The 18657-nt window shown below is 36.5% G+C and overlaps 1 long non-coding RNA gene across 1 annotated transcript in view; it reads right to left on the bottom strand.

The window, feature by feature from the left end:
* Positions 1–15802: 15802 nt before the first annotated feature.
* Positions 15803–18657, bottom strand: part of LOC118901310 — a 104896-nt gene continuing 102041 nt past the window's right edge. The window contains exon 3 of the long non-coding RNA XR_005021328.1: positions 15803–15861. This is a non-coding gene — a long non-coding RNA (uncharacterized LOC118901310). The remainder of the gene's footprint in view (positions 15862–18657) is intronic.

An 18657-nucleotide genomic window follows, 5' to 3' on the forward strand; every position in this document is an offset into this window, starting at 1 on the left:
TAACATGTTATTTAACTCAGACTCATCACCATGATTTTCAGACTTACTGCATATTTTAACAATGTAGGATTTGTGGAAAAGCTATGTTTGTAGTTTTTGTTACAGTAGAACTATATTATAGAGAAGTGCACATTTTTTCTGAACTTGTCTTTCAAGAAATAAAAAAGTGATAAATAAAAAACACATTTTAAAAGAGTAAGAAAAGAGTTTCTTTTACTCATTTAGTAGTACATGGTCATTATTTAGCTGTCAACACATTGCAGTGACAGTTTTGTAGCACGGGGACTTACTAAGTGAAAAAAGAACGGAGAGCATCATTTCAGCTTCACTATGTGTAAATCCACTTCCCTACCAGGAAAGAATAACATTAAGAGTAAAGGAAATACTTTTAAAAGACAACTTATATAAATTATCTACAGCAGGGCATTGCAAAATTCCTCATTGTCAGTTAACTTCAATTTCCTTAGAAAACATGATGGCTGTAGAGATGCACTCCCCAAATCTGCTTTTAAGGAAAGACTTGTTGCCCCAGCTGCAGGAGAGCTGTCAGAAGAACTCCAGCTGTCAGTCCTTTGGGGATCACGTCAGCTGCAGAAAACCCACATGCCCAAAGATGTGCCCCAAGCCTTTCACAGGTTGGTCCACATTAAATGACAGATGGAGCAGGGGCATGTAAAGGCCCAGCCACTTCAGCCCATGTAGCAAGTCTGAGAGGCCATTTTAGCTCCAGAGTCCCCCATGGGGACAGCTGAGGCTGTTATTCAGGCCTGTGTCCCATATTGATTTCTCCCCCTGCCAAATCTTACTTGCCTTCCTTTCACAGGTGTTCATCCAAGTATACCTACTGTACTGAACACACTGAACTCTCTCAGAGTCCACCTTTCAGAGAACCCACCAGGTGACACAGGAAAGGCTTTGATTCATACGTCATATGTTTCTTTACCTTAGGGAGAAAACATAATCAAGTCATATGCTAATGCAATTGTTTCAACGGAGGTTCATGGCTGACTCTGAATCTATTCAATTATTTGTATGTGTATTTTGTCTGTCTGTATTTACATTGTATGAATGTCTTCTATCTACACGGATAACCACTTTGCATGTTGCTGTGAGGGAATACAACTAGATGAAAGAGACTTGGTTGACTTAGAAGAGCTTACAATTGATGATGGATGCCTATTATTTTTATCTAACCAGTATTCCTTCCCCTCTCTTCCTTTGGGAAAATGTCTCCCTCACTACTCATTGCACTGGATTCTGGTGGGGCTGCTAATCATGGTACGCTTCCCACACTCTCAAATCATAGGAGTGGCCATGTGACCCAAGCCTGGCCGATCAGAGGACTTCATCCTCTCAGTGATTGGTCCAAGAAGTAGGCATATTACCTAAATCAAGAAAATTTTGGATTTTTAAAAAAATATATTACAGCAAAGAGAAAGATAATTTTTTTTCTTTCCTCAAATCAGCACTTGGAGAAACTCAGAAAAGGAAGATTTAGGCATGCCTGAGGTCAGCCTTACTTCTGGGTGTTTCTGGTTACATAAATTTATGAGACACTTTTTGAGTTGGGTTTCTATCAAGAGTTCTGACATACATAATCTGTTTGTGGGAGAAGTTATGCATCTATTAAATGTTAAGCCACAATACAATCAATATATGCTTATATGGTACAGTTAGGTAAATAATTATGAAGATACTGACTAATTGTGTGTACTTAACACTTATCAGATTAACTCATTTCAATTTTTTTAAAACTAAGAAGTGATGATTATAATTTATCTCATTCTAAGTCCATATATAATTCTCACAAGTTGAATACTTACTTAAAATATATTGAAGTGTATCATTGCAACCTACACCAATTGCCCAATCAAATATTTCCATTTATATATTTCAGAATTAAGTCATTATGCTATTTATATAATGCAGATAATATGGTACAAAAGAAGAGATGAGAATCAGAAAGCTCTAGGTTATATTTCTGAATTCACTACTTATGAGCTGGGTAACCTTGGGTAAGTTATTCAGTAGATGAGAACTTTCCTTTCCTCTTCTGCAAAATGGGTGTAATAGGCCTAACTTGCAGGATGTTTTAAGGATTATGAATTAAACCTATGAAATGCCTGATACAGTTGCTTGCTCAGAGAAGAGAGTATTATGTATTAGAGAGTATTATGACTACTATTATTTTCACAAGAGTTGTAGAAGAGCACATGGCCATTTGCTAATTATCTTTAGTTCATAATTAAGAGCTAAGAATGCTCTTAATTAGATTATCTTTCCTCTCAAAGAAGATAAATTTTTCATTGTATCTACTATTGTCAAACATTTATCTGGAAGTTCTAGCCAGTGCAATGAGAAAAAAAAAGAAAAGAGATCTGGTATTAATACAGGAAGAGAGACACAAAGTTATCATTATTTACAGATGATGAAATTGTCTCTTTAAATGACCAAAGATAATCAACTAAAAGAGCTAACAGAACTAAAAGGAAAGACTTGAAAGATAGTCAAATCTGATCAAAACTTATAAAATGCAATTGGTTTTCCACAGACATAATAACAAGATAGAAAATTAAACTGAAAAAGGCGTATCCTATTCATGATAGCAACAAAAATGTGTCATACCAGAAACTGAGATATAAGACCATGGTAATTTAAACATACAGCATTGGAGAAAGAATAGATAGATGAATGGAACCAAGAGTCAAGAAATAGATCCACGTATATATAGAAATTTGGGAATGCAAAAGTTATTACTTATAATTGATAAAGTTTGAAAAAAATGGTGTGAAGATAATTGGCAAAACATTTAAAAAATACCTTCCAAAAAATAAATTCCAGATGAACTGAAGATTTAAATCTAAAAGATTAAACCATATAAGGAATGAAAATAAAATACACCATTATAGCAAGACAGAAACTGTACCAACAGACTAAAAACTGTGACTGCATGACATTATTTGGAGAAAAGGATGCCATAAAATAAGTTGAAAATCAAATGATAAATTTAGAAATAAAATTGAAAGCCATGACAAAGTCTTGAGTTCTCATATATAAAGACGATATAAAAATCAGTATAAATATAAATAACCAGATCTAGTTTAAATTAATAAATAACAAATGAAAGCTTGATTGAATCCATATTCTTTAGGATTTACCTTGTACACTTGATAATTTATGAAAATTAATGAAAGTGTCAATAAAATAGGATCCAGTTGCTTAAATTATTCCTTAAATTTAATACTTTAAAAGTATCAGAGAACTTTTTTTAATAGAGGATTATTTGAGTGAACTTGATTCTCAAAGTATAGAGATTGTACTTGTTTAATTAAAGCATTTTACATGGTACCTAGCAGGGTGCCTCACACAAATGGGTGTTTAATGATGATGATGTAGTCTATAATAATGTTCACACAATATGTGAAATATTTTGTAATCATGTGGACTTCTTTATGACAGCAAACATGACTGATTAGATCAATATCATTTGCATATCATTATGGGCTTGATGTGTTTTTGTTCTCTTCTTACATCTTAATGATATCTTAGTATGCTAAAAGAATATTAGCAAGAATATTAGCAGAATTATGACAATGTTTTTCATATTATATCCTTTATGGGATTCTATGAATAGAAAAAGCAGCGAGGTCTTATGAGATGCTACTATACAAATTATGAGTACATATTGCTTTGAAAATACTGTGCTATGATTTTTTTTAACCCAACTAGAGTATAGGCTACTTGTTGGCAAAAGACTTGATTTCTACTCCTTTCCTGGTAGTTATTTGCACCAAGTAGGTGCTTACTAACTTAACCAATTCAACTAATATTTATTTCAAGTAGCTAATATTTCTGTCAGATAATATGCTGGGAACTTGAGTATGAAGGTGACTAAGAAGGCGAGGTTCTTGTCCTCATGGAGCTCATAGTCTAGACAGGGAGACAATTAAACAAGCAAATATATTAGATTCAACACAGGTGCTCCTTAGGAAAAGTCCAGCTGCTATGGGAGCACATAATAGGAGTTCTGAGCACACCTACTGTTATCTCAGCATAGGAGAATTATTTTCAGTCCCTAGCAAACTATTTAAATTATTTATTGTATAGTAACTATGTTCTAAGTACTATGCTAGTCACTTTTCATTTCATTTTCAAAATATATGTGTATTTTGAGAAATATATAATTATCTTTAGTTTATGGGCAAGGAAGCTGTAAGTCAGATTGATATAGTATAGTGGTTGAGACATGGCCTTAGGTGATATAGTGTAGTGGTTGAGACACGGCCTTAGAGTGAATCCTGGCTCTGCCATCAATGCACCGAGTAGATAAGTTCCTTGATATCCTTAGGGATCAGGTGCTTCCATCTATAAAAATGGAGATAATGGTGAGCATCAATTGAGTTAATATATATATAAATAACAGCACAGGGCCAGGCACATGGCAAAGGCTAACTAAATGGTAGCAAAAAATAAAAAAGGTCACAGAGCTATTTATTAATTCACCAAAATACTTATTCTTTATTTAATACCTAGTATGTATTGGCAGAAGTACTGTGTTGATTACATACCATAAGAACAGTCCTTTTGGCCCACAAACTTTTCAGCGGTATGGAAATATTTGAGATCTGAAAAAGTTCACTACTGGTTCCAAAAAAATGAAAAGAAAAAACATGACAAAATGTAAAATAAGTTATTAAATATCTGCAAAATGTTATTGTTAATTTAGTATTTCATTATATTTAAAAGTAATTTCTAGGTCAGATTTCCCACGTTGGGAGAATTATGATTATGCTTAATGACTGCCTAGAAATCATTGCCCTTTGAGAATTAAACCACTCATTTGCAGCTAAATAATTTTAAAAGCAAAATTATAAAATCCTTTCAAAATATCAGAGCAAAAGAGTTATATATTAATTGTGTGATGTGAGTTCATTTTAATATATGCAATATAAAGTGTGAGGAGGTCTAGAAGAGTTGAAGTTAATGGTTCTATTTGTTAGGTGTTGGCTCTATAAAGATACCCAGTATGTGATCTCAATTCTCAATGACCTCAGAGTCTGGAAGAGAAATGGACATACAAATAATTAACATACTACCATGTTATAAAGGGTGTAATCACGTTTTATATGAAGTATAGTAGTGATTTTAAAAAAGGAGGTAAGATCAATTATGTAAATAATTCAGAGAAAATTTCTTAAGATGCTTAAGGTGGGGCTTAAGGAATAAATAGCAAGGAGCTGTCAGGTGAACAGGGTTGGGGAAAGAGAAGGATACATGCCATGGGGACCAGACTTGGGAAGTCAGGAAGGCATGAAGCTGCTGGGTGTGTTCCGAGGAGTGTGCACACTTCAGGAAGCATCTAGGGGGGAACACAAAGGAGATGAGCCCCGTAAAGGCAGACAGAGGACAGTGCCTGGAGCACCTCTGCTGTGGCTTTGTCCTGCCAGCAATGCTAAGACCCTAATTGCTTTAAAAAAAAAAATCAGATTTCTGGTTCAGAAAGGCTTCTCTGGTGATAGTGTGGATGTTCTTTTGGAGAACAGGGGACCCATGAGCAAACACTGATCAAAATCAAAGAACTAAAGATTGAGTAGGGAAGGAAACCCATATTTGTTGAAGACCTAGTGGGTGGAGCAGCCTGTTAAGCCTCTCACATATGCTATCTTAACCCACAAGGCATGCCTGCGAGATGGAGCCGATTCCCATTTTAAAGAGGAGGAAGCCTCAGAAATGTCAAGTTATTGTTCCAGTGTCAGGCCGTTAATAAGCAGTGGATGTGAGTCAAGAACTAGTCTCTCTGATACCAGATCATTGGTGTATTCATTTCTGTACCACGCAGCCTTTCCAGGGGACAGATCCTAAGGGTTTGAATTAAGGCAATAACAACAGGGATTAGAAGAATGGACAGGTTTGAGAGATGTTGCGATGACATGGTCTTCTAGATTTTGTGTCTGGATGTGGGGAATGAGGAAAGGGCCTGGGATGACTCCCAGCTGTGGGAAAAACGTGGAAGGATGTAGAAGAGCTTATCTGGGGGTAGAACAAGGGATTTCAGAAAAACATAGTGGAAATGACGGGGAAAGTGAGCAGCCCTGGCAAAGCAGTCTTTGGAGAGGAAGCACAGAGAAGGGAGGATTGAAGACTAAGCCCTCGGGAGCTTGCATTTATACAAGGATGATGAGGATGAGAGGCATGGTGGTATTAGCTGGCTTTGAGGTCTGACTTGCATAATATTTTTGTTTTAAAACAAATATAAATCTCAGAAATGGAAATTTGGTTTACTACTTAAAAAGGAAAAAAACCCACTTTGTAGCTCAGAGAAGAGTTTGACATCCCATTCACCACAGAGATTTTTACAAAGTAGTTACCGAAGCAGAAAAGAATGGACCCTCTCCCAGTGCTCAGTCAGAACCAGATGTGGGCCAGTGACCTCAGGAGAATCTCAGGTGCTCAGGGAGCCATGGAGACCTTCTGGAAACTCAGTGTCTGGACACAGTCTTTCTCATTTGGCCAGGTCTTGAGTGGGGACTGCTGAGTGGGGACAGGTACACTAGAGAAAATTTCCTCAGACTCTTAAATTTATCTTATTGTGTCATATTAGTGAAAGTTATTAGATTAGAAAAAGGATGAAGTAAATCAATTCAAATTGGTTGTTATATTAAGGAATTCCAGTGTTCTCACCTATTGTTACAGACTAGAGCAGCCATGAGCCTCATCTTGGAACTTGTTAGAAATGCAAATTCTTGGGCCCTATCCAAGACCACTGGATTAGAGTCTAGTTCCTTTCTGGGAAGAAAAGGGTACAGTAACATGCATGTCTCAAAGCACTACCTACCCCTCTTCTCTCTCTATGACCCTTCTTTCCCCCCAGTTTTTTTTCCTGAAAATTGAAGGATCATATTTCTTGCCTCAAATCTGAGAGATATTCAGAATGTGTCCAACACATTTTGTGATGTTATACTTTGGAATTAGAAAGAATTAAAAAGGTAGTAGGTGTTGAGGTGGGAGAGGCCTTTCTAAGCTACAAACCAGAAGTTATAAAATGAAATTATCGACCACATAAAATTTTAAAACTCTTCAACGTCAAAACTCAGTAAATAAATTAAAATGCAAGTTATAAACTGAAAAATAGCTGTACCATATGTGGCAGACAAAAAGTCATTATATACTTTATTTAAAAGGAAAAACCCTTACAAATAAGAGAGGAAAAAAGATAGCCACCCCCAATAAAAAAATGGCCAGGGCTTCCCTGGTGGCGCAGTGGTTGAGAATCTGCCTGCCAATGCAGGGGACACGGGTTCGAGCCCTGGTCTGGGAAGATCCCACATGCCGCGGAGCAACTGGTCCCGTGAGCCACAATTACTGAGCCTGCGCGTCTGGAGCCTGTGCTCCGCAACAAGAGAGGCCGCGATAGTGAGAGGCCCGCGCACCGCGATGAAGAGTGGCCCCCGCTTGCCGCAACTGGAGAAAGCCCTCGCACAGAAACGAAGACCCAACACAGCCATAAATAAATAAATAAATAAATAAATTTATTAAAAAAAAAAAAAAAATGGCCAAAGCATAGACATGAGAAGGCAATTCACAAAAGATGAACTGCAGAAGCCAATGAGTTTTTTATCTCATGAGAAATTTTAAAAATATATATATTAAAACAAGAAACCAATTTTCACCTACAAATTGGTTTAAAAATTTTAATAATAAATACATAATGTTGAGGTATGAGAAAACAGACATTATCATAAACTGCTTTTGAACATATAGGCTGGTATAACTCTTTCTGATAATGCATTAAAAGTCATGAAAACATGCATGATCTTTGACCCAAAAAGAAGATCATGTTGATCTGAAAAGAATTCATCCAATGGAAATAATCATAGATATACACAAAAATTTGTCTGTAAAAATATTCATCTTTGTATATTTATAAGAAAGAAAAATTGAAAACAACCTAAAATCTAACAATAAGTTGGAGGTTTATTAGACAATAAATTTTGTGTCCCTAGTTACTGGGCAGCTTTTAACAACTATGGTGTAGATGAAAGTGTAATAAAATAAAATCATGTTTGTAACATACTGTTAAATAAAAAATCACCTAATAAAAGAATGTGAGTAGTATCCCAGCCTTATAAAAATATACTTGTATATTTCTATATCTCTATCTCTATCATCTATATCTACAAGAATGAAGAAGTAGAATGTCTTTGAAGGCAAGGACTTTGTCTAATTCACAGTGTAGCCCCAAAGTTTACAATAGTTGCTGGACACATAGCAGATACTCAAAACTATTTGTTTGTTAAAATGTTAACAATCTTATTTCCTTCATATTGGTGAGTTTAAGGCGCTTAAAGATTTGTTCTTTCTGTGGCTCTATATCTTCAAAACATTCTACGATAAATTTGTGTTCCTTTTTAAGTCAGAGAAAGAAAATACATTCTAATTTTGAAAAAAATGTTACTGGATAAAATTAGCTACCTATAGACAGAACCTAAGAGCTAATTGTCAATATGGGGCTCATGAAATTTAAACCACCCAATTCAGTCAAGGTGAGCTGGGCAGTGCAGTAGGAAATGTGGCAAATATGTGATTATAATTCAGGAAATTTAGGCCCATTCAGCTGCTTTGTGCTGCCCTTGGACTCTGATTTTAAAACTTTGCCACCAAGTACCCTAAAAGAGAGATCTCAAGATTTTTACTTTAAGGATGAAATTACAATTCATTCAAATTTTGTATTGTGCTTCATAGTATACCCAGTTTGTTTCATATAAAATATTTGTTTACCATCAAGGAAGATTGATTCTCTGGAAAATTCTCCATGTTATTCTAGGGCTTGTGTACCCGGCTGGTGCTCCTTGCAGGGACTTCAGGAGTGTTGTTTAGGCAAGTGTGGGAACAGTGTTAGCAAGCAAGATTAGCAGTCTGGTAAGGTGGAGTCAAAGAGACAATTTGTTAGCAGGTGTTCAGAAGAAGGGTAGGTTGACTAATTGACATCAACGTGCCATCTGCTTGGCAGGTGTATCTCCTCAGTGAAAAATCTCAGGGTGAGGATTAAATGAGATATAAAGTATTGAGTACAATGTCTGACATGCAGTAAGCTCTCAATAAATGCTAGCTGTTATTAATTATTATTACCAGAGAGAGTTTTCACACCCAGATATGACTACCACTTACATGATCAATCTAATTACTGTTACTCTGATTCAATGTGCACCAAGCCACATTCTCATGTAACTACCCAGGCAGATTTTTCCCACCAGGAGGGGATAATCAAAATAACTTCATGTAGCCATATTTCTCTTTGCATATTAATACATGAGTCAGTCCTAAGATACTGGACATCTCTTCATGGGCAGCACAATCAAATTCCTTTGCCCATGGAATGGTGAAATAGACCTTGGAACGTGGTGATTTTATCAAGGTAAGGCTGCCCCTTGAGGCATATCTGGACCATGGGTCTTTCCTAATCAACAGTTGTAGCTTATTTCCCTAACTACCATTAACAGGAGTGTAATTTTCAAGTAGGTCCCAAATTCCCTGAAGCAGGAGATTTCATGGCCCATAGTAAAAAATACATTTTATAATGTGATCCAGTACATACATTGAAAGTTTCATGAAACAATACCTACTCTTATTACATTAATTACCTAAAACCAGAATTATAGGCCAACAGCCACTGTCCTGGGATCCATAGATGAAAACCAATTGTGCTTTCCTGCTTGGTCTATATTTTCCTCCCTCTCTGTTCATTCCATTGACCAGTCTGAACTTCCTTGGTCTATGTCTTACTCATATTCTCCTCCTCCACCTATGACCTCTGTCCAGCCTTGAGCTCTCAACATCAACATGAGCTCACCTACTTCTTATAATTACAGCAACTGTTAGTCTTGTTTGGATTTTTCAGGACAATTTTAATATTTTATTCTATGATCCCTGGCTTTGGTTTAGAATATATGTTCATTGGTCTAAGTCCTCTTGTTTTCCCTGGCCCCCTAAATTCTGACCTCAGCTTCATCCAGAGGACGTATAGTGACTGAGGAACCTTTTCTCCATATTAAATGTCCTCATTCACTCACTTATTGTACCAGGCACTGTTCTGTAGGTCACCAACTTCAACTTGCCCACACTTTGTCAGTTCAGCCCGCCTCCATCTTCCAAAGAGAACTGTCTCTATCTATTCTAAGAGGGAGTAAGCCCTTTGCTTAGTTATTGGTGTGTGTTTGAGCTATTTTATGAATGACTAATCAATGCTTTCCTGGCAGTCACAGACTATCCCCCTGATATGGTTCTCTTTTCATCCTGATGATTACTTCCTTGTAGACACAGAGAAGTAATTTCTGGAGTCAGAGAACTATGGACTCAAATCCTTGTGCTGCCACATAGGAGCTGTGAACATCATTACCTTATTTGTAACCTCGTGAGAGTTTTGCAAAGATTAAATAAAATAAATAAAAATTATACTGTACTATTTAAATGCTTAGTGAGGCATCTAGCACATAATAGGTGGTGAATAAATGTTAATCCATTCCACTCACTTTTTTTCTAGTTAGTAATGCATGAGGAAAAGATAGAGTGTGGTAGCATGGTAATGTTAGCTGGTTTTAAATGCTTACACTGTGCTAAATACATTATGTACCTTATCTGATCTAATCTTAGAACAACCCAACAGGGTTCCTTATCATTTTACAGATGAGGAAAGTTGAAGTCCAAAAAGATTAAAGAGATAGCTGAGGTCACAAAATTAGTAAGGTGCAGAGCTATATGTGAACCCCCAAACTAGAAAGATGTTCAAACTTCTGACCCCATTATGGCATAAGATCCCCTGGGGGTCAGAATTCTTTACAGATTAAAATCAGATTGCTTATTGCATACACAATTATACTTCTTGCCTCTCCCCAAGATGAGGATTCTAGGCTTCTTCCAATTATCCTCCCACCTCCATTAGCTTAGGACCATTTGGGAAAATCTTGGGCATGAAGTAGTTGGAAGGAGATGCTAAAGTTCATAATAAAAAACAGTTATGAACCACTTGACCATTTTGTTTGTTTGTTTTTTACTCACCATTTTGCACAGTTCTGCAGCTGTCAGTATTAAATGTTCTGAACTGACTCAGCCAAGGCCAAGCGAATGGGGGCTCTGTCTGGGCATTTAGTTTACTGCTTAGCTCACAGAGCCACCTGCCTTGATGTTACAGCTTCTCAAACACATTTTTGTCAGTTCCAAAGGCCATTAGGTTAGTATGTGCCTAACCGCAGTACATCTCTTTGTTTTGGATAGTAACCAGTGCTTTTCCAGCTGTTCATTTTTCTATCGTCCTTCTTTGTTTCCCTGCAGCTTGAGCTTTTGAGCTTTTAGCATTCATCACTTTTTTTCAAGCTGTTAGACCGAATCTAGAATAATCATTCTAGCATTTCAGAGGACTTGGCTTTGTCCATTTTCAGACTTATGTTAAATCCTGAAAGAATAGCTTGCTATAGAGTACTCTTTAAAAATATATCTATATCTATTTACATCTATCATTTATCTATATCTATCTATCTCAGAATTTATTTAACATCTGAGAAAATATAGTTTTAATTACCTCCGTTTAATACATGCATCTATACATTTTTCTTATTTCATTGAATTTATTTTTTGAATATGTAAAATATGTCCATGATTCCAAAGGCAAAACTATACAAGATAGATTCAGAAAGGTCTTGCTTTCCAGCCATCTCCTCCACCCTGCTTCCTCCCTCCCTTTAGATTTAATAATTTTATGCTTTTAAACCATTTAAAAAGTGTACTATACATATAGTGAAATATTCACATCATGATCATACAGCTTGATGATTTTTCATAAACTGAATATACCCATGCACCCACTTTGTAGAATATTTCTAGCACCCCAGAAATTGCCCTTATGCCCTTTCCACTCCTATGCCACTCTTCCCTCCAGAGATGACCACTCTCCTGACTTCAGATACTAGGTTAGTTTTGCCATATGTAGAACTATATATAAATAAGATAATGCAACAATATATTTATTTATGAGATCCATCCATGTTGCTGTGTGCAGTAGAAGTATTCACTTTTTCATTGCTGCTAACGTATTCTATTATATTAAAAGACACATACAAGAACGTTCAAGAAGCATTATTTGTTAAAGCTAAAAACTAGAAACCCTTTTCTCCATCAACAGCAAAATGGATAAATAAATTATGGTATACTATATATGCATCTTAGTGCACATATGTATTTCTGGTGGGTACATTCCCAAGAGTAGAATTCCTGGGTCACGTGGTATGTGTGTGTTCAGGCTTTCGTATATATTGCCAAAGAGTTTCTAAAAGTGGATGTTCCAATTTACACTTCATCCAGCAGTGTATGAGTTCTATTTGTTCTTCATCTTTGCCAACACTGATAATTTCTGTCTTAGTAATATTATCTGTTCTTGTAGGTATCCCACTGTACTTTTGTTTTTCCCTGATGACTAATCATTTGTACTAGTGTTTGGTTTATTCCTCTATTAATTTTTGCAAAAAAGAGGGAAATATACATACACACACCCCTTTATCTCACAAAGGGTAGCACTCTGTTTTTGTTTTGCACATTACTTTTTTCACTTATATTATATATCCTGGAGATCCCCATGTAATATACTATATCAAGACAGTCCTCATTTCTTTTTACTTCTGCATAGTATTCAATTGTGTGAATGTTCCTTAGTTTCTTTAATCAGTCCCCCATTGATGGACAGTTAGGTTGTTTCCAAACATTTCCTGTTATAAATATACTGAAATTAATAGGCTTGTGTTGTGCATATGTCTTTTCATATTTTTGCTGCTGTACCTTTGAGATAGGACTTAGAACTTGCTGTGTCAAAGGTAAATGCATATGTAGTTTTGTTAGATATTGCCAAATTTCCTTCCATCAGGATTATGACATTTTATACTCCCACAAGTGGTATGTTGTGGTAAGTATTCTGATATTCTACATTTTTATTTCTTTAGGATATATTTCTGTAAGTGGGATCACTGGGTGGAAAAATATGGATATGCAACATATATGGTCAAATCTTTCCAGGGTATTTGTGGTATACACTTTCTATAGCAGTTGATGAGACTGCTGTCCTACCACACCCCAGGGAGTATTATGAATTTTAATTCGATAGAGCTTATCACACTGCTTCACGCTTAATTTGCCCAGGTACTCAACATATAGCTCTTCATTTGATTAATGTTTCATATTTTCCTCTCTTCTTTTAAAAAATGCCTACTTGCTCTTTTCCAATTTAAAAGAAAAACTGTAAAATTAAAGAAAGAGATTGTATCTGTTAAGTGCAAAAATGTCAAGTTCTTTAATTTTCCCCTTTACACTTAGGATTTATGAGATGACCTGAGCAATTAGCTAGGTACAGCTGTGTCACCAAGAGGTGGCTCAGAGATGTGGGCAGCTGGTTTCGTTTTCTTCAGCTCTCCCGTTAAAGCTTCTCCAAATAAACATGCAATCTGAAGGCAGTGTGCTCACTATGAAAACTGGAAAGGCAAATCCCCTCATCTTTCTTACAACAGATTATTACCCATAAACCCTTTTTATATAGAACTTCTAGAGCTGTCACTAACTTTGTGTATCTCAGCAGTTCTCAGGTTATAGACCCCAAACCAGTAGCATCAGAATCACCTGAGAATTTGTTAGAAATTCAGATTCTCAGGCCCCACCTTGAACCTACGATATCAGTATCTCTGCAAAAGTCTGGCAATCTGGGACTGTGTGTGTGTGTGTTTTAACTGGGATAAAATATGCATAATATTAAATTTACCATCTTAACCATTTTTAAGTGTACCATTCACTAGTGTTAAATACATTCACGTTGTTGTGCAACCATCACCACCATCCATTTCCAGAACTCTTTTCATCTTGCAAAACAGAAGCTCTATACTCATTAAACAACAACTTTCCATTTCACCTCCCCTTAGCCCCTGGCAACCACCATCCTACTTTCTGTCTCTGTGAATTGGACTACTCCAGGTACCTCAAATAAGTGAATCATACAGTATTTGTCTTTTTGTGACTGGCTTATTTAACTTAGCATAATTTCCTCAAGGTTTATCCATGTTGTAGTATGTGTCAGAATTTCCTTCCTTTTTAAGGCTGAATAATATTCCATTGTATGGGTGTACCACATTTTGTTTATCCATTCATCCATCAATGGACACTGGGTGGCTTCCACTTAACAATCTGTGTTTTAACAAGCCCTCTAGGTGATTCTCATGAGTTTGGGAACTGCTGGTTAACAGGGAATAAAAGTGTAGTTGATTAATGTCATCTTGACAGACATAGAATTCTTTTTTAGAATTTTTTAAGCTATCTTTGATATAGAAAGTTAACCTAAATGAACCATATGACTCAGGGCGAAGAAGTATAAAACCTCTTTGCTTGTGGTAATCTCACAAGGATGCAGTATGAAATGCTACAATGCCAAATGAAAAGTATTTAGTAATGTTTGAAATAAAAACTGTGTTATTATAAGCAAGAATATGTATGACGATAAAGTGTTAAATTAGGCTATCTGATCTTTGAAAGGTGGAAACTGGACAGGGATGAATATTTATCAAATTAAAAAGGGAAGATGGATAAAAGAAAAAAGTAATGACATCAAAGGGCACATGCCGTAAATAACAATAGTAAACAGAAACATTCTATTTTATGCTTACCATGGAATTTAGTGAGCTGTTCATGGAATTAACATTATCGCAATTTTGAATGAGCTGGATTCTTTTGCAGTTACCAGGGAACATCTGTGGTTATATAAACCACCATAACAAGGGTAGTCAAATCTCATGAAACAGAGCATTAACCCACAGGCTGTGGTAGTAAGTCAGTCGAGGACCTCATGGTTGTGTGCAGCCTTGCATAATGGGCTAAATAAGCTTTGGGATGGGGAGATTCAACTTTCTTACAAGAATCCCAGCTAGAAGATCCTGCTGGGGGCAGAGTGTAGTACTAGACAGGCTAATGATATGATTTGACATAGGAATATTAATTCTTACTCAAAAAATGAAAATATGTATTTGATTCTAGTATATTTTTTTTGAAGGAGAAAATGATCCAAATGATCATATACCTGATACCTGGCACAGAGTAGGTATTCAGATAAAGATTATCTGAATGAATGAACAAATGAGTGAATAAACAATGAATGAATGAATTTCATGGACTTTATTGAGTACCTATAATGTGCAGGCTAAAGGAAGGCCCTAATGATCTATAAAAGTAAATAAGTTAGCAGACTCCCTGGTGAGCGAGCAAATAAATGAATATCCTCTTATTTGTTTGGCATCTCTTGTTCTCACTACTAAACTAACTGTATGACCTTGGGCAAATTATTTAAAGTCCCCGGGTCTCAGTTTATTCATCTGTAAAACTGGGTATCTGTGGGTGCCATGGGATGCCAAGATAGATGATCTTTAACGCTTACAGTTTTCAAATTCTGTTTCTTATGCTTTATTGGGAGGGAGGGGTGCTCTCATATATTCATTCAGCAATGTGCGTTGAGTGAGTGTAAGGCACTGTGCTATAATTTCCCCATAATTTATTAAAATCACTCTCCTTTCTCATGACTATAAAACAGCTCTGCTAAATGTCAGGGAGAAAAATCTTCATAAATGGATCCCTATAAAACTCACACCAAAATAGCAAGCACTCTTTGGATGCTGGCACAGCCCCATGAGTTAGGTGCTCTCCTACCTTCCCAGAGTTTGCGAATTCTAAGAAGCGATAATCGGAACACCTGTGGTGAGTACTACCTCCTCCTGACGCCTTCGCAAATCATTCTTTGACAACAGCTGTGTGAGGATCTTCAGGCCTTTCCACAGATCAGCAATACTGTGCAAAAAGTTAAAAAAAAATCATTTCAGAGGCATTTGGTTATTTAAAGATTTGGATCTGTATAAACACATCCGTCCCAAGTGATAGAGAAATGGGACTTGCAGATGTTGCTTGATTTTTCTTTTTACCTAGGGATTTCATAGTATCTGTTTTTCAATTTCCAGCTCAGTATTAAATGCTTGTATAACTTAAGTGTTTCATCTAATTAAGCTTGAAAAGTATTTAAACTTTAGATCAGCCCAGATAACTTGAAAATAGAAACAAGTGGGGCAATTCTGCCAGTTCAGGCTTGATCTAGAATGGGTTTCATTTCTAATGACTTAGGTGTTGGTAAAGATAGCTCTAGTGGTTTCTGGGCAAACCAACTCTAAATGCTCGAATCTTTCAGGGCTATATTTATATAAGCAAGGCTATCACATTCTATCTCTTCTTCCCATCATTTTAAAATGACTCCATTTCTTGGGACTGAAATAGGTGAGGAAAAACTCTTTGCTTAAAATTACAAACTGGTGTCAAGTCAGTAGCATGATATACCTAAACAACATTTTTTTGTAGCAGAAGAGCACCTTGACATCCACAATAAATATATTCCTGAAAAGTTGTGTTTGCCTACTTCGTTTGAACATATTGCTACTTTCCCTGTTTATGTGTTATTGCTCTGCCACTTGAAATATAATTGAATCCAGCAATTTTTATTCGGCACGAATGTATAAAATAGATTACATATTGTTTGCTATACCAAATGATGTCTACAAACTAGACTTAGGAGAGAAAAATGAAGTGTGGTGTACATGCGTGTCTACATTGGTGATTTTCCTCAGAGAAAGGGCAACATTTGACAATTGCAGACAGATTGACTTCATGAAGTATGATAATTCCTTCTTAATGAATATGTGTTCCAAAAGACATCTTTTCTTATGGGGATAGTAAATTTATACTCTCTATCATATGAGTAATTATTTAAGACATTTAGGAATGTGTTCTAGATGTGTATTTCTAAGTACTTAAGATGTGTAGGACTGTTTTATATGTGTATTGCCTCCTGTAGAACCCAAGTAGGCTAACTGGTTCTGCCTTTCTTCCCTTTCTGAGAGGGAGGCTCTTTACAGACCCACCCCCAGGAGGCGACAACATGCCCAAATCCTCTCTTTGCCATCCCTGCTGCCTCCATGCTAGCTTTCATGAATATCTTTGACACTATTTGTGCCTTAGCTGCCTAATGGTCTTCCTGCCTCAGGATTTGTCCAGGTCCTGTCCGTGCTCCAATCAGAGACTAGTTGTTCCAGAAACGCAAACTGCCACCATGTCACAGCCTTGCGTGAAATCCAGAGCAGTTCCCATCACCTCAGGATGTAGTTAAAATTTCTTAGCATGTCGTCACCTGGCCCTGCCTGCATCCAGACTCCTTTCCGATGGCTTGGATACACCTTTTGTATCACAGTTCTCAAGTTCACGCATGTCACTCTCTATGCTGGAGCACACTTTTCTAGCTCCTTCCCTTGACAGATGCAAATAAGTTCTTTACTTCTGACTGGAAACTTCAGTGATCTCCATGCTGAGTTAGGTGCCTTCTCTCCCTGCTACCCCAGTGCCCTATGCATGATGTTATCATAATACCACACCTATTCATTCATCTATTCTTCTGTCTCTTCCATTAAACAAGGAGCCTGTCATTCCTGTAACCTTAACCAATAAATCTCTCCCCTTGTCTATTATGTCTTTAGCAATGACAACAGTGCCTTAGTCTTTTCAGTAAAACCTGATTTGAGAAACAGCTGATCTCCATCTGTAACTGAAATACAAGATACATATTTCCTTTGGCTACGTGTCCACTTTGAAAAACAGCTGCTGACTGCTGTTTTTTCAGTAACATTGATTTTTAAGAAAGTGGTGCCTTGGATTTTGCTATAGAAGAATGAGCACTGGGGTTCAGCAGCTGGTATAATTTCCACGTTATGTTAGCTCTGTTAGAGCCCATGATGAGAATTTGATGTGAAGACAACAGTGACTGATGTGTAGTAGTTTCTCAAGAAAGGCAGGTTGCAGGAATGAATTCATTCACTCATTCATCCATACTTTTGTCAACTTTATTTAAAAAAAAAAAAAAAGCTCTATTACCAGAGGGCTTGTTATGCTAATAGCACTATATCTTGGGCATCTGTTTCAAAATAATTCTGTGCTTAGGATTTCATATTAGCGTTAATATCCTATAACATTACCTGGGCCACAATACTTAATGTAGCATGACAACTTATGCCAAAATATAATGATGAGAATGGATTCTGGAACCCCAAGCAAATATTTCAGAAAGATCTACTGTATAATTAGTTGTTTATAAAAAGTTTCCCAAGGTCTGTCTTTTCATAGATTCTCCCACAGAACAGGAGCTGTTGGAATAAAACTTACATCTATACTGTGCTATTTAATGCTTGAGTCACATGCCTATACAGGCATTGTTAAAAATATAGTTTTCTCTCCCAAACAAGTTTTACTTGTAATGTGCTCACATGAGCACTTTCTTCATTATAGCTGGCAAGCAAAATGAAAAAGCCATTGGACCTAGGGCTGCAAGCACCAGCTTTGACTTTTGAGGGTGTGTGGTTAGAAAATAGATTTTCTAGTGTGTGAATTAACTGTGCCCAAGGCTTATCTTTCTCTTTTTTAAGATTTCCCTTTGGCTACACAGAGCTTAGTGCTACAATAGCTCTTATACTAGAATAGTAGTTACCAAGCAGAGCAATTTTACCCCTCAGGGTACATTTGGCAATGTCTGGAGACATTTTTGGTTGCCAT

This window comes from Balaenoptera musculus, chromosome 9, assembly GCF_009873245.2.
Source record: "Balaenoptera musculus isolate JJ_BM4_2016_0621 chromosome 9, mBalMus1.pri.v3, whole genome shotgun sequence".
Lineage (NCBI taxonomy): Eukaryota > Metazoa > Chordata > Mammalia > Artiodactyla > Balaenopteridae > Balaenoptera > Balaenoptera musculus.